At 33.1% G+C, this 20,190-nt stretch overlaps 1 long non-coding RNA gene across 1 annotated transcript; it reads right to left on the bottom strand.

The window, feature by feature from the left end:
* Window positions 1-10,644: 10,644 nt before the first annotated feature.
* LOC133784328 (uncharacterized) lies at window positions 10,645-11,790 on the bottom strand. The gene is made up of 4 exons (XR_009871281.1): window positions 11,697-11,790; window positions 11,210-11,234; window positions 10,887-11,008; window positions 10,645-10,770 (listed from the first exon to the last, which is right to left on the bottom strand). It is a non-coding gene; the product is annotated as an uncharacterized LOC133784328 (long non-coding RNA).
* Window positions 11,791-20,190: the final 8,400 nt, after the last annotated feature.

Here is a 20,190-nt window from a genome sequence, read left to right as displayed (position 1 = left end):
GGTGTTCTGAACCCTGTAGGCTACACTGATTAATACTTTAGACTGATGTTGATGATAGGAAGTCTACTTCTGGAATAATGTTTACTCATGGGGGTGGAGCTGTGATTTGGAGAAGCATAAAGCACCCTGCAATCTCAGATTCCACCATGGAGGCTGAGTACATAGCCGCGTTAGAAGCAGCTAAGGAAATAGTCTGGCTAAAGAAGTTCTATTCAGATCTTGGTGTTATTCCAGAAATGGATAAACTTCTTGTGTTGTTTTGTGACAATACAGGAGCGATAGCTAACTCGAAAGAACCTCGAAGTCACAAGAGGAGAAAGCATATAGAAAGGAAGTATCACATTATTCGAGAATATGTGGCCAGGGGAGATGTGAAGGTTATGAAGATTGCAACTAAAGAAAATCTTGCGGATCCATTTACAAAGACACTACCAGTAGCTACATTTGATAAGCATATCAAGGAAATAGGATTAGTAGAATTAAGACATTAGTTTCAATTAGTGCAAGTGGGAGTTTGTTGGGGTTTTATGCCCTAATTAAAACTCAAATTCTTTGTAATCTCATTTTATTTTCAATAAAAGAATAGAAATCATTTTTTGACTTGGTTAATCACTTTCCTCACATGTTTTATTTTCATGATTATTTGTTTAATATAAACTTCTATTAAATCCCGAGCATATAGCTAATCTTATTTATAGTGACGTAAGCACAGTGGAATATAAATATGATTATATGTTCAAAATAAGTTAGTCCTTGCACAAGATTTACACTGACTTGCCAATCTACGATATAATCTACTTACACATTATAGTATTATGTTCTTTCCAGAACATTAGCAAAGTAGATAAGATCAGATGTATTTTTTACATCGGACAGGACCGATATTGATAGTTGATAAGATAAGTAAACACACAGTTATTATCTATTCTAGTCATATCATATAGTTGACCATAGGTCAATTCAATCTCAATTCTGAGTGGTTAGTATTCTAACTGATTGTATTTTTTGAGTTCTTCGACTTGTTCCTTACCAGCTTACCCTACGGACTAGCCCATACTTACATCATGGGAACTCGGTAATATAATTGAGTGGGAGTGTTAATCATAGACATGAACATCTATAGCTTCTGATGAAGAAGTGAAACGATGGTTTCCTTTTAGTTTGGTTCAAGGTTTTAAATGATAGAGATCTCATTTCAGTAATTAAATTAGTTTACTGAAATATCATTTACAAAGAACTAAGTGTTTTAAGGATAAAATACAATGAGGGGTAAAACGGTATTTTAGTCCTATCTCATTGTAGACCGTCTATAGAGGATTGAGTGACAGTTATGGTTGTAACAATGGATAATTAATAGCGTATCTATATTTGTTATAGAGTGTTCTATGAATTCAAGAGTGCAATTCCGAGTCTATAGTGGAGTCACGAGGAATTAATAAGTTAGTAAATTTATTTGTTAGATTTATGATAACTTATTGGAGCTTGATTTCATAGGCCCATGGTCCCCATTGTAACTTGGATAAAATCATCTAGATAGTCTCAATTAATTGATTTAATCATCAATTAGAATTATCAAAGTTGACCAAGTCAATTTTGGATAGTTTCCTAGAGTTGTGTAATTTTGAGAAGAAAAGAGAAATTATTACAGATTTATTAATTAAGATAAATTGGTGTCTAAATTAATAAATAGGTTTAAATCAATGTTCAAATTATAAATAATTAATTTGATAAATGATTTAAATAATTATTTAATTAATTAAATCAATAGAAAATAATACAGGCCTTGATTTTAAGTCCAATGGGGTTATAATCAAATGGAAAATTTCGCAGGCCTATAGCCCATGATAATTTCGACCTAGGGCTTCAAAATGGCTATTATTTTATTGATTTTTTAATTAAATTTAATGGCCTAATTGAGTCTATAAAAGGAGTGCTTAGAGAGAAGTCAAAACATAAGTCACAAGTCAGATTTTATGATAGTTTTAGATTCTCTCTAAACACAAGTCATTTTCTAAGCCTCTTTGTTATTTTCTCTTCTTCTCTCTATATCTATCTCATGTGTTGAGAATTGCACACACTAGTCTAGGTGGTTCTAAGGATACATTGGAAGATTGTGAAGAAAATAGAAGATCAGTTCAGTTTCTTGATAATACTCTGCGACAGAGAGGATACAAGAGTTAGAGAAACTGAAGGAATGACTCTTTAATTCCGCTGTGTATACTGTAATTATTCTATTCTTTGTTTCTCTTTGAATTCAATTTTAGAAACATGTTTTAGGCTATCTTGTATTAATTTGTTTAATATTAGATATACATAAAAATAAATAAAGATCCTGTATAAGCTAATCTAACAAGAATATCTATACATATTACATGGAATACTTAATAATAATTACACTCACAATGACGATATTTTAATTATTTCTTGATTTAAAATTTATTTATAGCTTATTAATTATGTGCCTTGCAGAATATGATTTTGTTTGAATGTTATGTGCCTTTGTTTCATTTTGGCTTCTCTTCTTTATCTAATGATATACACATACTCTAGGCCTGTTTGGGAATATTTCTTACTTTTTTTTCTAAAATATAAAAATTAAATGCTTTTTTATTTTTAAAAATAAAAAATGATGACCGGTAAAGTTATATGTTGAACGATAACCATGAACTCCGATGATTGTGGCAATCAAGGCAAATTGGTCGATGACAATGGCAAGCAAAAACATATTCGGAGCAGAGGAAAAAGACGATGGGCGAGAGAGTTGTAGAAAGTATCAAGTGATGAGGCAAGAGAAGTAAGTTTCGTCGGGTTGTCGAAATTTGATAATGAGAACTATTTTTCGTTGGAAATCATGGCGACGACGAGTCGATAGAATGTAGATCGAAGAAGAAGAATATTAAAAATGATCTAAAGTAACGAACAATTCAGAAAAAATGTGAGGAAAGAATATGAAAAAGTTGTTTACAAAATTTTATTTAAAATTTAAAAAAATGGAAAACAAAAACAGTATACCGAACATATTTTTTCATTTTGCTGTCAGTTTTTCACTTATATAAATCGAAAAACAGAACCTATATAACACTTTTATTTTCTTTCAAAAGAATAAGTTTTATTGTATATATTGTATATATATATTGTGTAATTTGGCTGCACAAATTTAATAGTTAATATCTAGATGAAATATTTAAATTTAATTCTAGATTATATACAACTACAATAAAAAATGCTTTTAATAAGACAAAAAATTTGTTATCAAAACATACCATAACACTTTTTGACGTGTTAAGACCGACTATGTTATCGTAGGTCAGGGTACTTTACATAACACTTTATCATTGTTATACATATGTGTTATTATACTGTCAACGATAACACAATTTCTATGTTATTTTAATAAATAGATAAGGGTTTAATTATATTATTTATAGTCGATTATATAACACATTTCAATACTTATAAATTTGTGTTATACTACACTGTAGTATAACACATTTTTGTGGTATACTACACTTTAGTATAACACATTTTTGTATTATATAATCAAGTTTGGATAACAAAATTCTTTACTTTAAAAAAGTGTTATTGTAATAGATATTATAACATATTTTTCGTATTATTTTAATATTTAGATAAGTTTAAATTATCATTATATATTCATTTATATAACACTAATTTATTCTATTATATTTTTTTATTTATATAATTAAAATTAGCTTTCTAATATATACTAGCATCATCAAATTAACTTGATATTCAAATAACAAAAAGTAAAAACATTCAACATTGTATTAACAATCTACAAATTAGTTTAAAACATTCAACATTGTCATCAACAACAAAATGTTCTTTAAGTATTCAAATAGTCTTAAATATTCAACATATTGAAAAGTTACTACTTTCAGCACAAAATATTCTACAGTTGCCTAACACAAAGCCTTCAAAATTAAGTATCTTTTTCTATTTCGCTTGTCACATCTGTAAAATAAACAAAGAAATATTTTATTGTTATTATCTATCATCACAAATTACTTCAAGAAAAATGCTATGGAAATTATTTCCAAGAGAGGACACCACATACAAAATGATGAATTCACAACTACACCAAAGCAAACAAAGAAACCAAACACTAAATTATAAGACATTGATTCTTTTTTTAATATGAAAATGTACCTCTTGAAATAACTTTTTTAGAAGGCCATCCAATTGTGGAACCAACTGCTTCTTGTATTGTAAGCATCGCATGATTAGGATTAAAAAAGCTTTGGGCATTTATGTTTGTTTTGTTTAAAAATTATCTGAAATCCCACAAAATTTTCACTGCTCTCATTTTTTTCCTTCTTCATTTTCAAATTTGTCTTCATCTCTCTCTCTCAAAAAAGGAAAAAGAAAAAAAAAAAAAACTCTATCTTCATACTCATTTGTTTTCTTCACCCAAGAATATATATTTACATTATGTATAAACTAAATAATATGTAGTCTCACAAAGTCTTTGTGTGTCGAAACCACTTAAGATAGATACTCCAATGTGTATTTAACTAAAGAAGAAAATGAAAGTGTGTCCTCTCCTCTTTACATGCCAAGACTTAATCTAGCATCCCTGACCCTGTTATTGTAAATCTTTTTACTAGGCAAAGAACACCCATACAGCTTTTGTCTATGCATCCAACCAAATCAACCAGGACTTGTTAAAGACAAGGAAAATTCCTAAATCTCAACAGAATTGCAAGACCAAATGTAGGAGATTTTTTTTATATATTAACTGAACTTGAAGATGAGAAGAAAACAGTGGGATTAGCAATAGAAGGCTCAGAGCTAAATCATGTTTACTCATTACTAAATCAAGTAGACTTGAAAAGAAAAGCTCAAAATAATGAATCTCCTTTAATCTATTCCAAATAACAGAGGTATGTTTTAGATAATGTGTATTTTAGGAACTAATTGATTACCATAAAAACAGAGCAATTAGACTAAGAGACAAAAGGATTTGAATCATATCCTTGATCATGGCAGCTATAATGTTTTCCTACGAAATAACAATTAAACAAAGCAACATTGTTAACTACTATTTTAAAATGTATATTGTTCACTGAGACTATGCATCTTTTCTATCTCCTCTACCTTTTCTTTGTCTCAAGACTTGTTCATATCTGTGTACCTCCAACCACAACAACATTTACTAGCTCTCTTAGCTTGGAGCTCTTACTGTAGCACTGTACAAGTCCTGCTAAGTTCTTCACTTTATCAAGTCTTATCAGTCAAGAAACCACTACATCAGAGTTTAGAATAATAGAATTAAGATTTATCTTTTAGTACTTTCTAAGGAAAAATCACCTTAATAAACAAAACCATAATTAATTTATGAGATACTTAGCAAACAAAAATCAAGAATTTATTGTGAGAATAACAGCAAGCTAAGAGTTTAACACAAGGCATCACTTTCTACAATCTACATTTGTCAAACAAAGCTCATATTTCTTGCTCTACTGCTTAAGTTGAGCTCTTATGTGAAATTGTACAAGTTTCCAAGTAACTTGGTTTCTCATATTTAAAAAAAAAATGCTTGATGATCTCCCTGTACCCATGCCCATTGATGTCAACTTTTAGGTGCCGAAGTGTAAAGCCCTATTTCAAATGACAAAGTTGCTAAGTGGGCTATTGTTAATCCAAAATAACAAGAACAAGAATAATAACTAGTAGTAATAATTGTAAGAAAAAGGATTTTGGACACAGAATACTACAAACCTTGTATAAAAATATGTTTTTATTTATATATCCTTTATAATTCAATGTGTCATAAACTAGAAGACATATAACTTATCGAAAATAACACATGAATATGTAGTAAAGATGTGCATAGGTAAATATATATATTTATTAAATAATCATATAACAACATACTCAATAAAATTAAGATAGGTTTTAAGAAAAGTGAGCACTAAAGCTTAAGAATAGATCTTAATCTAATATAGTAGCAAGTTGAGATGAAGTGAGGTGAATTATCAATTATGGCTTCTGGTTTTTAATGGTTGAAAATAAGGGAAGTCTTATTTAGATTTGGAATACTAGTGCAGTCAAATATGATATTAATAACTTAGTTATTTTTCTTTCCATGTTTTCTACAAAACTTGAAAAGGTAAAATGCAACATCCGGTTATTAGCTGATACAAACTTGATTGATACTTTTCATATTGGCTTAAATGAACTTTAACATATATATATATATATATTACATATCACCTAAGCAAATTAGCATAGTTATTGATGATTGTTGCTTATTATGACCATGGAAATGTGTCCCTAAAGCTAATGTGGTGGGTGGGTCTTGGCAAGTCACACGATTAGTGCAGAATTGGGCTTACGGACAACAGTAGTTTATCAAATTGTGGAGCATATGTGTCTAGTGTGTGTGTATGTGTGTATAGTTGCTCCACTGATTGCCTATTATCATTTATATATATATATATATGTATGTGAGTGTTGTATTCAATCATGGAAGAGTGTAGAGATTTAGGAAATAAGTAAAAGTTTGTAGAGTATCTTACAGTGGTATTGCTTGGAGTCAATCAATGATTTTTCAACTCTTCTCTTTTTAGTGACTCAACCTGTGTTTTCCAGATCTAGCCTTCCACTCTGTTTCTTTGATATATATATATATATGTATATATGGCAATGCTCAAGAACAAATGTAAGTTAAAACAAAATCTCTCTCACTTTTTTTTGTAGACTTTTATGTAAACAAAGATGGCATATAACTTTTGACCCTATTCTCTTATTTTTGTATTCCCTTTTAATAAAGTCTTATATAACTGTCTCACTCACTCACTCACTCAACCCATATCAATAATCCACAGTCATTTTCATATACAAGAGTTTGATGTAATTTACTAATGGGTTATCCATCCTATCAATGCTTACTGTTTTAGAATACCTTATTATCCATCATCTTTGGCAGTAGTGTATATTTTCTTTCTTGACTTTTTTCTCAAGGGACAACACAACAAATGCCATTCTATAAACAACCATAAGAAAAGAATTGGTAGATTGCTCCGTCATAACTGTGGCTCACAGAATCCTAACTATCATGAACTGCACTATGGTGCTTGCCATTAGTGATGGTCAGCACTAAACTTTTCTACTCAATTCAACAATTTTTATACATATATTCAGTGTTTATAAACTAAGGCAACAAACACTGGCACTTATTTTGAGGGTTGATTGGTAGTTACAAGTGTTTTGGGTATTCTATTTTAGCCAAGTGAAGTTTTTTGAATAAGATTTTGGTGGAGCAGCTAGTGGGTGTTTAGTTTTCGTTTTTATAGATTAACAAGTGATTATTGTAATAATTTTTATTTTAAAAAAATGCTGAATATTGTAAAACTTGGTCATAGACCAACCATGTGGTGTATTTCTTTATTTTAATTCTGTATTTTGGTTTGGCTCTCATAATATGGTCTGTGTTATACTCATGTTTAGTATTGATGATATAGATAAAAATTGCCAACTTGAGTCTAAGGAAAAATCACCTTAATAAGCAAAATCATAATTAATTTCTGAGTTACTTAGCAAACAAAAATCAAGAATTTATTGTGAGAATAACAGCAAGCTAAGAGTTTAACACAAGGCATCACTTTCCACAATCTACATTTGTCAGACAAAGCTCATATTTCTTGCTCTACTGCTTAAGTTGAGCTCTTATGTGAAATTGTACAAGTTTCCAAGTAACTTGGTTTCTCATATTTAAAAAAAAATAAAAATTAAAGATTAACAAGTGATTATTGTAATAATTTTTATTTAAAAAAAAATGCTGAATATTGTAAAACTTGGTCATAGACCAACCATGTGGTGTATTGATAACAACAATTGATAACAACATAATTTTGCATCAAGTACTGTCTTAATTTTGCATCAAGTACTGTATTTTTATGTCTTAATTTTGTTTGTGAATTTGGGACGTGAAAACTACCCTTGTTCACACCACAAGCAAGATATCTAACAATATAATCAAACCAATTCAAGCAAACACAATTTATTTGTAAGAAGATAATACATAATTCTAGATAAAATCTGATATCATTTCCCATATAAAAGCTTACCTAACCATCTATCAATACCAAATAAAAAAATTCAAACAACACACAATAAGTTTTCTTCCTTATATCACTGCAACACACAAACAAATTTTCAAGAACCTACTTCTCTGAGACACACAAGTTTTCAACCTTCCGTTATCAACGCAGCACACAATTTTAATCTCAGAACCTACTTCTCTATGAATGAATATTTAAGATATTCAAACTCCTCTAATATTTTTATGATATTAATAAAAGAGTTAAGAGAACATACTTCCGTACCTCTTGCAATTAATAATCAAATTAATTAACTTTGCAATGCTCCTTGCCAATTCGATTCACAACCTAAAGAATATAATCAATACCTAAAAGATTAATACAAAATTAAAATTAAATGATACAATAAAACCATAAAATTTATGAAATTACTTGTTACGAGTCTTAAAATCATAAACTATATTCATTAATGGTTCAAACTTAACATAATCATTAATGGTTCAACTCAAATGTCCAAAAAAATCATCATTTTCATAATCATCATCATTTCCGCTCATTCTATCTTAAATTCAGCTACTAAAATACTAAAATAAACAATATTTCAGCAACTTAAAAACAATATGATCATACTATGTACTCATAAAACAAATTAGTTATGAAAAAAGAAATAAATAAGTATGTTGCATCCCATTGAGTCCCTAACCCTATGTGTAGCCAATAATCCCATTTTATCAAACCAGTACTAGATTTCCAATATAAGCACCAACTGGGGCATAGGACTCCAAAGTCTATTTGGTACCAAATTTCCAGGCAGTATGTCCTGAATCTAAGCATGCACTATAGCCAATCTCAGTCTAATCATAACTATGATTTATCACTAGCTAGAACTTGTTTCAGGACATACAATTAGAACTTCCACTCTTAACGGTGGACCAATTTAACATCAAATACTAACATACAGCACAGAAATTAGATTACCTTATAAAAGATAAATAAAAAGGATGAACGAAAAGTATATTATAACCCTGATGAACACCAAACACAAAAGTGAGCCCCAGTTGATTAAAAAAAAAAATCTTTAGTCTAAATCATTATCTTGATTACTCAATCAACTCATTAGTCATGGAACCCAATAGTGATCTAAGATCTCTTTCTGTGTTTAAGGCCCTTGAGTGGGGACATTGGGAAAATATATGGCTAGTAGACTATGCCAGCAACTAAAACCTTGTTACTAATGTACAAACACTTCTGTTACCCCCAAAACACAGGTAAAAATCGCATCTTTTTTAGGGAAAATCAAAGCAAAATGTAATAGCTTTAGCTTATAAAAAAGCTAAAGTAACAGAGTTTTCTGGACATTACAAGTGGGAATCCCCTTGCAAAGAGCCCAAGACCCACAACAGAAACCAGTGGCACGATTATAATAGGACTAAATAAGCCATTTATGAAGAAATTTTTGCTTTTTTGGCTAGACTATACGTGGATATTTTTCTTTTCATAATGTAAAAATTTTATTGTCTTATTCTTTGTGGCATTTCTAATTTCTAATTCATGTTGATTGCAACTTATAGTTTAGTCCCTTCACTTATCTTTTTTATTCTCTCTTTTCAATCTGAATATGATTCAAACCACTTGTAAAAAAATGTGACTGAAATTAATTGTATATTTATATAAATAATTTTTTCACAAACATAAATCATTATATGTATAGTTTCATGATTCCATCCTTGAAACAAAGAGTGCAATAAATATAAAATATGTAGACTTCAGCAATTGATGATTTCAGATTTTTATAATGTTCAAGAACAGTAGACTTTTTTCTTTCTTCTTATTTTCTTATTTGGTCTTATTGAATAAATTTAAAGTAAGTATAGACTTGGAAATGTTTATCACATTAAATAGAAATAAAAAAGAGGAAAAATCAATAAAATGCGTGTTGCATATCTAAAACCAGAAAACGAAATTGAATTGAACTTACTTTTTGCTGCTTCTGCAATTCTTCTCACAAACTCAGAGTTTACGACACTAATGTACGTTTCCTGGGCTAGATACCACAAGTTTAGATTGTCTGTTCGAAGGTTCCACATGCCACTTTTGTCTAGAGAAATCAAAATTGTTGTCCAAGCTCTGGGAAAGACCTGTAACCAGTTGAAAAATCATTATGTTAACAAGACATGATTCACTAGCATATTAAAAGAGAAAAAGAATGCGCACATGATACATATTATAACAAGGGTGAGAAGCATATTAGTCCCACTAGCATGGCAGATTATAGCCAGTGGTAGTTCATTTTCATTATGACCGAAAAAAGAATCCCTGATAAGTTACAATCACACATCTACAAATAAGAACATAAAATCCATGGTCAAATTTAATTCAAATAAGAAAGAACTCAAAATATATATAAATTGATACAACTCCATGATTATAAATGCGCACATGATACAGATAAACGTTTAAGGAAATGCCATGAAATTTTGAATAAAATGGGAAAGTGAAATTTTAAATAGGTTAGTTGAGAAACAGTAAAACAGCCACAACAAACTTAAATTACATAAAGATCAGTGACTCACATAGCTTTTGGGTTTGAAATGTCCAAAAATCCCTTAGTATGGGGTTGCAATTTAACATATTTCCCCTTTAGAAGAGTCACATTCTTCACACGCACAAAGTCTCCCTCTTGTAATAGCATATTTTCCATCATCTAATTTGGACAGCAAAATTCTAATAAGAAAAAATCATCAACATACGAGGGCTAGACAAAATGGACCAGATAAATTTATACAGGTCAATACAACACAGAAATAATCAATCCCCTACCCAATAAGGCATATAGATCGTGCCTTCCTCTGCTACGAACTCTAACACCCCACAGTGAGAGTCCCTCTCTGCAGGGTCATTCCGAAGCTCAAACAACATCGGATAATCTATATGTAGAGATGCTCCATAATTGTTTTAATGTTAACAACTTGAATTTGATTCAAATGGTAGCTTTAAAAAACATTGAACGATCTAAAAACACTAACCGAGACGGTCAAGGGCCGAGGGAGGCATTATAACTGAAAAATGCAATAGAAACCATATATCAGGAAGGCACAATAACAAAAGCATATAACCATAAAGTGGTAACATAGAACACTTACTTTTATCCCCACTCTCAAGTTGTGGCTGCAAAATAGATTAGAAGAATTTGTATCAGAAAAAAGGATGAACTAGTCTTTATTATAGAAACAAACACAAATACCCAAATTACAAACTGACTAACATAACGTGTCAAGGATTGCACCAAGAATGCACAAGATTTAGAGACGGGTAAATTAAATCAAAATACTTAATTGTCATTTTTCTTTAATGGAAAACAAGTATACTAACCTCTCTTTTTTTCAGCAAATTACAGGCTAATCATCTATAACTTTCATAGAACTTAGAAGGTAATGTTCTAGATTCTTTGTATCCACAACACCTTACTTTAATGAAGGTTTTGGTAGGATATTCTAAACACCACATAAATCACAGCTACAATAGACTCTAAACACTAATAATGCAGGAGGTTGTTGAAATATAAAAACAGAACATCTAACAGTGAAACATTCTAGAAGAAGTCTGAACCGAGTGAGGAGCAAAACTAACCTTATCGATAAAGGATGAAGGGTAATATCGATATGTCTGCTCAAATGAGGTTCCATGATACCCATATTCGTCGAAATACTACAAAGTCAATGAAGCAAGTTACGTATTAACATCATATACAGGTGCCCTCCCTAAAGTCCAACCCTAATGCACTGCCCCAGAAATCGGATAACATGGTAGTTTGAAACCAATTGTTGGTAGAGAATTGTAAAATATAATAGGACAGAAATAATACATCAGTAATAGATATTATTGTAGATTCTCATCTTCCTGTGCTGAAATATGGTGACTAAATCAACCATCATATTCAATAGAAAAGTTAGGATAACCACCTCTTGATTATGTAGTAAAGCTTTAGGTTACCATCTTAATACTGTGTCTAAGGTTTTTGCTGGCTCTCTGCTGCAGTTAGTTCATCTTCCAAAGCTCCCTATATGTAGAAAATTTACAGTTACAGAGCACAAGTATTAAAAATAAAGGTTGAAAATTTTAATGAAAGCCCAAGAACCTAATTAGTCTCACTAGGAGTCCTAATCCTAATGCTAACAAATTAGACTCCTTAACTACATATAAAACTATCTTGAGTGGTCTTATGAAGTAATGCATTGACTATGCAGTCAGTAGACACAATTTAACCATGTAAGAGAATTTACTAAAAACTATCAGAAACAATATGAATAAAAGCAGTATAAACTCCAGCTAAAAATTGATTTTTATCGGATTAAATTATGAAAATTCATTAACAAGATATGAATCAAAATGATGCATTAATAAATGAAAATTCACATAAATATAAGTTCAGAGGCAATAAAATTAACTTCAATTACATAAGAGATCAATAACCCAAAAAAAAAGAAGCCATATTAAGCAATTATGGTGACTAAAATCAAAATTATACTGATACCCAGATGAAACATTTGTAAGAAAAATTCAAAATCGAATCTTTGAATCAAATTATTGCTTTTCGCTCACACAACTAACTACTGTGGCGAATTCTTCTCAAAATTAGTTGAGATACCGACATTATGCACCCGTAGACGGTATGTTTTTCTTGTTCAAGACAAAGTTACAATGAGATTGATAGCCTACCTTCATAAATCAATTTAACAATCATAACTAAACCTTACATAGCCAGAAAGAAAAACAAAAAAAGAGGCATACTATTTACTTTTTACCTGGTTCAACATTTACTAGAAGGAAAGGATTTCTTGTTGGAACAAGTTCCTCATCATATCGAAGTAAAAAGCCAGATTAATTTCTCGTACTCTTTAAAAAACAGTATACATAATCAAGTTGCCGACACACCTAAATAACCAACAAAAGAAAGAAAACATACTCATGAAAGGACAATTATTCAAGCAGACAAAAATACTATATAGGAATCTCATTTTCAAATTCTTTTTTCCCTATCTTGTAAAAAAAGAAAACACAAAATTCCAGATCTTCTGTGCCACAAAAATTAAAAATAGCTTACAAAGGGGCAGTGCATTCCCACTAAACTCTGTCGAAATATAACCAAGAAAAGCAACTTAAAAGGCATCATACTCTGGCATAAAAAACAAAAAATTAAGCTGGATTTTCACTAACGAGGCATATCTCAATTGGGTACAAAAAAAAAATAACCAAAAGAGAAAAAGAATTAAGGAATTGCATTATAAAAAAATGAGAGAAATTGAAAGGGAAAGAAAGAACCTTCTGTTTGGGTCCAAGTGGGGAGGCATTGATGTATGAAACGGACCAATCATAGTAGACATAGGGATCACCAGCCAAACCAACATATGAACCCAAAAGGAGAATCAAGTAGAACAAGAAGAAGCAAGGACAGGGTAGAGCTAAGGGCATTGGAACCCCCAAAGTCTCAGTCACCGCTTCCCTTTTAGCCTTACCCTTGTGGGTTTTCTTTATCTTCGGCTAGAAAGAGAGTTCAAGCTCCAGATAACTCGATCAAAGCTCAAAAAAGAGTGACAAAGAGAGAGAAAAATGGGTTACTTAGCTTTGTTTGCTGTAGCGAGTGGTGACATGGAAACAACAGAAGCAAACTTTGGTGGCAGAGAGAAGGAGAGATGTAATAGACTGATGTAGGAGTGAGTTGATGCGAGTGAGACTTCGGATACACTGTAGCTGAAGAAGAAAACGGGGGAGCCGAATATAACTTTTACAAGTTATAGGCGGGCTAGCAAAGTAAAATACTGCCGCTTTTTTCTTTTACCACGAATATATAACTATACCATAATACTTTTTTAGAAGTATTATATTCTTATGTTATGAAAATGGATATTTGGTGTAGCAACTTGATTGGTTCATGTTCTTATTGTCTTGTAGTCACTGGATGTTTTGGTCAGAAAATAAATATGTAAAGTCTTACATGAAATCTTTCTCTTATAGGGATAATGTTCACTTCTTTAGCGACTAGGAGGCCAAGTTGCAGAAGATGACCTGCAACTTTGACATCTATTTGTATTAATTATAAAACAAAATATATTTTGCATGACAAAAAATTATGTGTTTATCATTTCATTTTGTACAAGATGACCTACAACTTATAAATCTAGTTTCTTCATCTATGGTTGTGGGACTTTTCATGCTTGTACTCCCAAGCTATATGGCCACTCTTGACACAAACAAAACAAGGGTCTTTCACACCCTTGAATTGTCCTTTATACTTTTTAGGGGCTAGGTAAGTATCTTTCTTTGATTGGGGCATTCACTTAGGAATGAAAGGATTTCATTATGGTGTTACTCTTGGATGTCCCAACATTGGACTCCTCCATACACTTCTTCAATCGTTAGGTGCTTTAAGATCTCTTCCAAAGACATCTCTTCATTTTTATGGAGGATCTTCTTTTTATAGCTTCTCCAAGATGGAGGTATCTTAGTTATAATCCCTCGCATAATGAAGGGTTCCAGCAATGTTTTCTTAGGTGTAGATAACTTATTCACAATCACTTTAAGCACATGTACTTGGTACCTTCTTCTTCGGTTTTGTACTCCTTCTCAAGAGCTTCCCAAATCTCTTTTGTTGATGTAGTGTTTGTGTAGATATTATGGAGACGATCTGATAGAGTATTAAGTATGTGCCTCTACATATGAGTTTATCTATTTCCCTTTTCTTCCATTCCTTGATCACTTCTTGAGAATCGTCATCCTTTGGAGACTTCAAAGTATTCAAATCTTTGTCCAGAATGTAGTGCACCTTCAAAGTTGTGAGAAGAAACTTGATCTTATCTTCCCAACGAACAAAATTTGAACCATTGAATCGATTTAGTCTCACTAGATCTTGAGACATGAACTTGAGGGCTTATAATGAGGAGCTTTCTTCCATAGCTTTGGTTAGTAGATAAAATTTAGAGATAGACAAACTTTGATACAAAACTTAGGTTATAGTTAGAAATTTTTTATTGTTGGGGATTTGAGGCTACAACCTTAGTTTTGTATGCTACAACTAAAGGAATAAACAAAGATAGTCTAAACTTAATGGAAGAAAACTACAAAGTACGCAACACAAATAAAGAAACGGTAGAATCACTACTACAAAAAAGGCTTTTTAGGACATTTTTTAGGGCACTCACCTAGATGTGATCCATAAACATATCTCACAGACTTTTTAGGACACTTAGTGAGATTTTTTTTAAAATATATTTTAGGACACGCATTGGGAGCCCTAATTACATCTGTGAGTCCTAATAGACTATGGGGAAATTTGAGTCAGTGGAGACTTTTAAAGACACAATTTGAGTGTCTTAATAAAGTATTATGGGCACTCGAAGTTGGCCCTAAAAACCAATAATAAATTAAATAATAAATTAAAGCTCTATTTTAATAACTAAATTATAAAAAAAAAACAGATTTCTTTTGTTTTATTTTTTAAAAAGAGAAATTTTTATTTTATTTATTTAGGGTTAGTTTCTCTCTCTCTTGTACACCCTCCATTTCTCTCTTCTCTCTCTTGCAAGCTCTTTGCTAGCCATGATTGGTGGCTCTCTAGCCACAACCCACCTACATGCGCCACCCAGGCGTGTACCCTGGCCCTCGAAACCCCCAGCCCCGCGAGCGTAGCCCTTTCGACGGTACCTTCAAAGTTTGGTGACTTTGTGGCTTTCTGAAACTTCTTGGGAATTTTCCAACTGCCTTAAGCCACCCTGAGCCAAATGACCATAACCACTGCATTTCTTATGCTTTGGGCTTCAAAACCCAGTCAAGGATCGAGATCAACGATCGTCGAAATTTGAAGTCGATGTTCGTTGAAATCCATCAAGATTCGAGAATGCATGGCTTTATTTGACCACTCTAGGTCGTTCCAAGGGAACCGTCAATACCACGAGACTCCCCAATACCTAGGCTTTAAAACACAGTAGCTATTTTTCCCCAACCACTACCTTGAGTGGTGGCGCTGCCGCCGCTGTAACTTCCCAAATTACCTAATAAGGCTTAAGGCCTTGATTTGGGGGCTAGGATGACAATTTATGGAAATTATATGTTTATGTGATATATATGTGTGTAAGTATGTGATTATGTGATTTATATGATAATATGACTAGATATGCATGTTTAGGTGTATTAAATATGCATGTGGGCCTGTTTCTTATTAGAAAGGCATTTTTTATAATTTGGCTCGTTATGAGTATATTTGCAATATATGTGCATATATGTGATATATGTGTGGGATCACATTATTATGTCGATATATTTGGGTTACTCGTCACGAGACGATCCTAGGGAGCAAGTTAGCGGGAAAGTCACAATGAGACCTAATACTCGACTCGGGGCAAGTTAAGGGATATTTTGCGTATCTAGTACCTAATACTCGAAATAAACATTTGAGGATATATTTGGAGTTAGTGAGATTAGGAGGGAATATCGGGGATTTTTACCATTGTGCCTTTGGGGACGTTTTTGGTACTCCGAGCCTCGGGATTTGCTTAAGGTTACTTAGCACCTAAGTAAATCTCACAAACACCTAAAATAGAGGAAACGTTCAACTCTCTCTCCTTCTCTCTTTCACAGGCTTTCTTAATTTTTCTTGGGAACTCTTGCAGTTTAAGGAGAATTGAGGCGAGCTTAGGCTCGAAATTTCTTGGGGAAAGACTCACCATCGATTGGAGCAACAGAGGTATGATTTATAGTCCAAAATCTTTGTGTTTCTATGGTTTTTCGTTAAGCTTTTGGAGTTTTAGAAAATCGGTTCTTAGTTGGGTATTTGATGGGGTTTTGGACAAGTTTTTGCTTGGGTTTTGAAGGTTTTGGGCTACTGAATCGATTGGGGGCTTTACTTTTGAGTTTTAGCTATTTTGGGATAGGCTTTTGGAAGGATTTGGCTTGAGGAAAACAGAGAAAAAAATGTTTTCATGTGAAGTCGTGGCCTTGTTCTTGGGGCGTCGCGACTCTCTTGAACGCTGAGAGAAGCAGGTGCCTTTGGGCCATTTGAGTCACGGCGCCTGTTAGGGCATGTCGCGGCGCGTGCTGAAGCAGAGTAGAGCTTGGGCTCTCTGACTTGGGTCGGGTTGCGACTCCTTTGTTTTGAGTCGCGACACTTGAAGGTTTTTTAGGCTTAGGAGGATTTTTAAGTGCGAGAACTCAATCTTAAGGGCTCGTGGTCAATCCTACTACCCGATTTAGTAGAATTCAATGTCCTGGAGGGAAGGACTCAGTTTGGAAACCTTTATTCGCTAGTTTTGACGAGATTCTCCATTGGTTGTGACTAGGTTATCGCTAGGGGCTCGGGACCAGGATCATGCTTGAGGGTTGTTCTTAATACATGTTGCACTCAGACCTAAGGTAAGAAAAGTACACCTAATACATGATACATGTGATTAGGGCTTGGCTCGATTGTTGATTATAACTATGAATAGGGCTCGACCCCTGAGAATGAAGGTGACTTAGGTTATGCTTGAATGCTTTGTATTAGGAGAATTATTTAATTAATGCTTGCCTTGTTTTCATAGGTAGGGCTCAACCCCGTTAGGGAACATGGTTATTACTGTGTGTTGTGTTTGATTTGTTAAGATACCATGATTTATATATATGCATACTTGTATTACATGAAGTATGCTTATATGTATCTGTATCTATTTGTCTGGTTATCTGAATGTCTGATTAAAGCCTTGACTTATTAGTCAAGGGCGGTAATAACGCTCTGTGCGCTAGTCGAGAGGCTTATGCCCAATCAGGCATGTACTATTATGTTGGACGATCCTATGGTTGTTGGAATACAAATTTCTTAGCTTGCTCTATTGCTAGTTACTAAGAGCTAAGGGAAAAGGCCCCAGGTGACTCTATAGTCACATAGCTAGGGCATATGGCTCCAGGTTGACTCTATAGTTATCTATTCAGGGCAGCGACCCCTAGAATGATCCAATGATCATTTATTTGTAATTGTATGCATGCATGAGTAGGTTATTACTATTGGGCATGCCAGATATGTATTTGGAATATGTATTTACTATTATGCACATGTTTAAGTTTTCTTGCTGAGCTTTGGCTCACGAGTGCTATGTGGTCCAGGTAAGAGAAGGAAAGCTCTATCAGCCATGAGTTGGAGAGCTTTGGTGGTGGCGTGTACATATGCGGTTGCTCATCCACCATGGCCAAGGATATCTCAAAGGAACTAGGGTTGTGTCCCTTATTTTTGCCGCTCAGGCCGGCTGGTTGTAACTTTTGATTTGTATATTCCCTTTTAAACATCTGTTTGAAATATTTTGGGATCCCATGTATGTATGAAACTTTTAAATGAAAAGTCAATGTTCTTTGACCAAAATTTTTAACCCTAACCCTTGACATTAACCTTAGTTATACGTTTACAACCAAATGACTTGATTAACAAGTTTGACACTATTTAAAATACACAGTGTAACAGTCCTGGATTAGGAGGACGTTACAGCCACCGTTGCTGGAGTTTTTCCACGGGTCTCTGCCATAAATATTAATTAATTTTTTTAAAATAAAAAAATTTAACTGATAAGTGCTCGCAAGGAGCGCCCTAAAAGACTTCAATTTAAGGCTCTCAAATAGAGGACTCGTGCCTCGCGAGCCCTACAAAGCCTTCTTTGTAGTAGTGAATTGACCTTTGTTGTTGAAGAACCATGATACATAAAATCACAAGTCTATGATTTTATGTGAACCACAAAATGTAACCAAGACTTGACACAAATGAATATTTTTTATCCAAAAATATCTATTCCTAGCCACCTCCTTGAGATTTCTTGAAGCTACAACAGTGGAATGAGATTGGGATTCACAAGCCTTGAACCTTAATACAAGTAAAGATTTCTTGAAGAAGATCTTAGATAAAACTAGTAATCTTGAAATAGAGAGAGAGAGATATGTGAGTGATCAATTCAGAAATTAATTCAAATGAACCCTTTAAATAGTATAAGAATCTCATTAGACTCAACCAATGAGATTAGAACATTTTAATTTGAATTTCGGAGCCGAAACACGTCACTGTACGAACGGCTCAGGTGACACGTCGCCTGGTACCAGATGATGCATCGCCTTGTAGCATGCGATGCATCGCCTCGTAGCATGCGATGCATCGCCTCGTAGCATGCGATGCATCGCCTCATAGCAGGCGATGCGTCGCATAGCTAGTATTTTCAAAGACTAGCAACGAGTCGCATCAACGCTGATCCCTCTGACTTAACGCTCCAAAAATTGTCTCAAAACATCCCCAAATGCTCCCAAACTTTTTAGGTACTTTTACATTCTCCAAATAAACACTTTGGACCAAAAATGATGATCTATAAATGCCTATACTAAAAGCCAACTCTCACATGTTGACTTTTGTGAAATCGTTATGATTTTTGCATCTCTTCACGCATGACCAATTTCACCTTGTATTTAACCAAGCATAACAGTATGATGTAAAGAGTTTTCCAAAATAGTTAAGGGTGATTGATTATATCTCCTCTACCTTATCCACTCTTACCCCATCTATATTGCATAATTCTGAAATAATATTCTTCTTCGTCTGTGCAGTAGCACACTTATGGAAATACGTTGAATTGCGATCTTCGAGTTTGAGCCAATTGTTCTTCGAGAGGCCCAATATTTTTCTTCTTTACAATGAAGGGCATCCAATTCATTTTCAAGTTTACGAAACTTCACCCATTTGGTTATGTCTAGGTGTGATTCCAATTTTGACAATTCATTCTTCATCTTTTTTATTGTAGTGTGATGTCATCTAAAATAGTTTTTGTTCCAAATTGAAAGTTGTGATGCTACCCTTGTGACACTATAAAGTACTTGGCCGAAGCCCATCCCTTCACTGTTTTCCCATTCTTTCTTGATGATATCATCACAATTACTCTCCCCATCCCATGCATCTTCAAAGTGGAAGCAATGGCGACTGCCCCTCTGCTTGCTAATCAACTCATGTTCTAGAGTAGTCATCGTAGTGAGTAAAAGACAATGGTCAGACCCCCAAAAACTAAGATGATCCATATGTTCTTGGGGGAAAATATCTGCCCAATCCTTATTGAATAACATTCAATCGAGG

Source organism: Humulus lupulus, chromosome 6, assembly GCF_963169125.1.
Source record: "Humulus lupulus chromosome 6, drHumLupu1.1, whole genome shotgun sequence".
Classification (NCBI taxonomy): Eukaryota; Viridiplantae; Streptophyta; class Magnoliopsida; order Rosales; family Cannabaceae; genus Humulus; species Humulus lupulus.
This window is presented reverse-complemented; position numbering and strand designations above follow the sequence as displayed.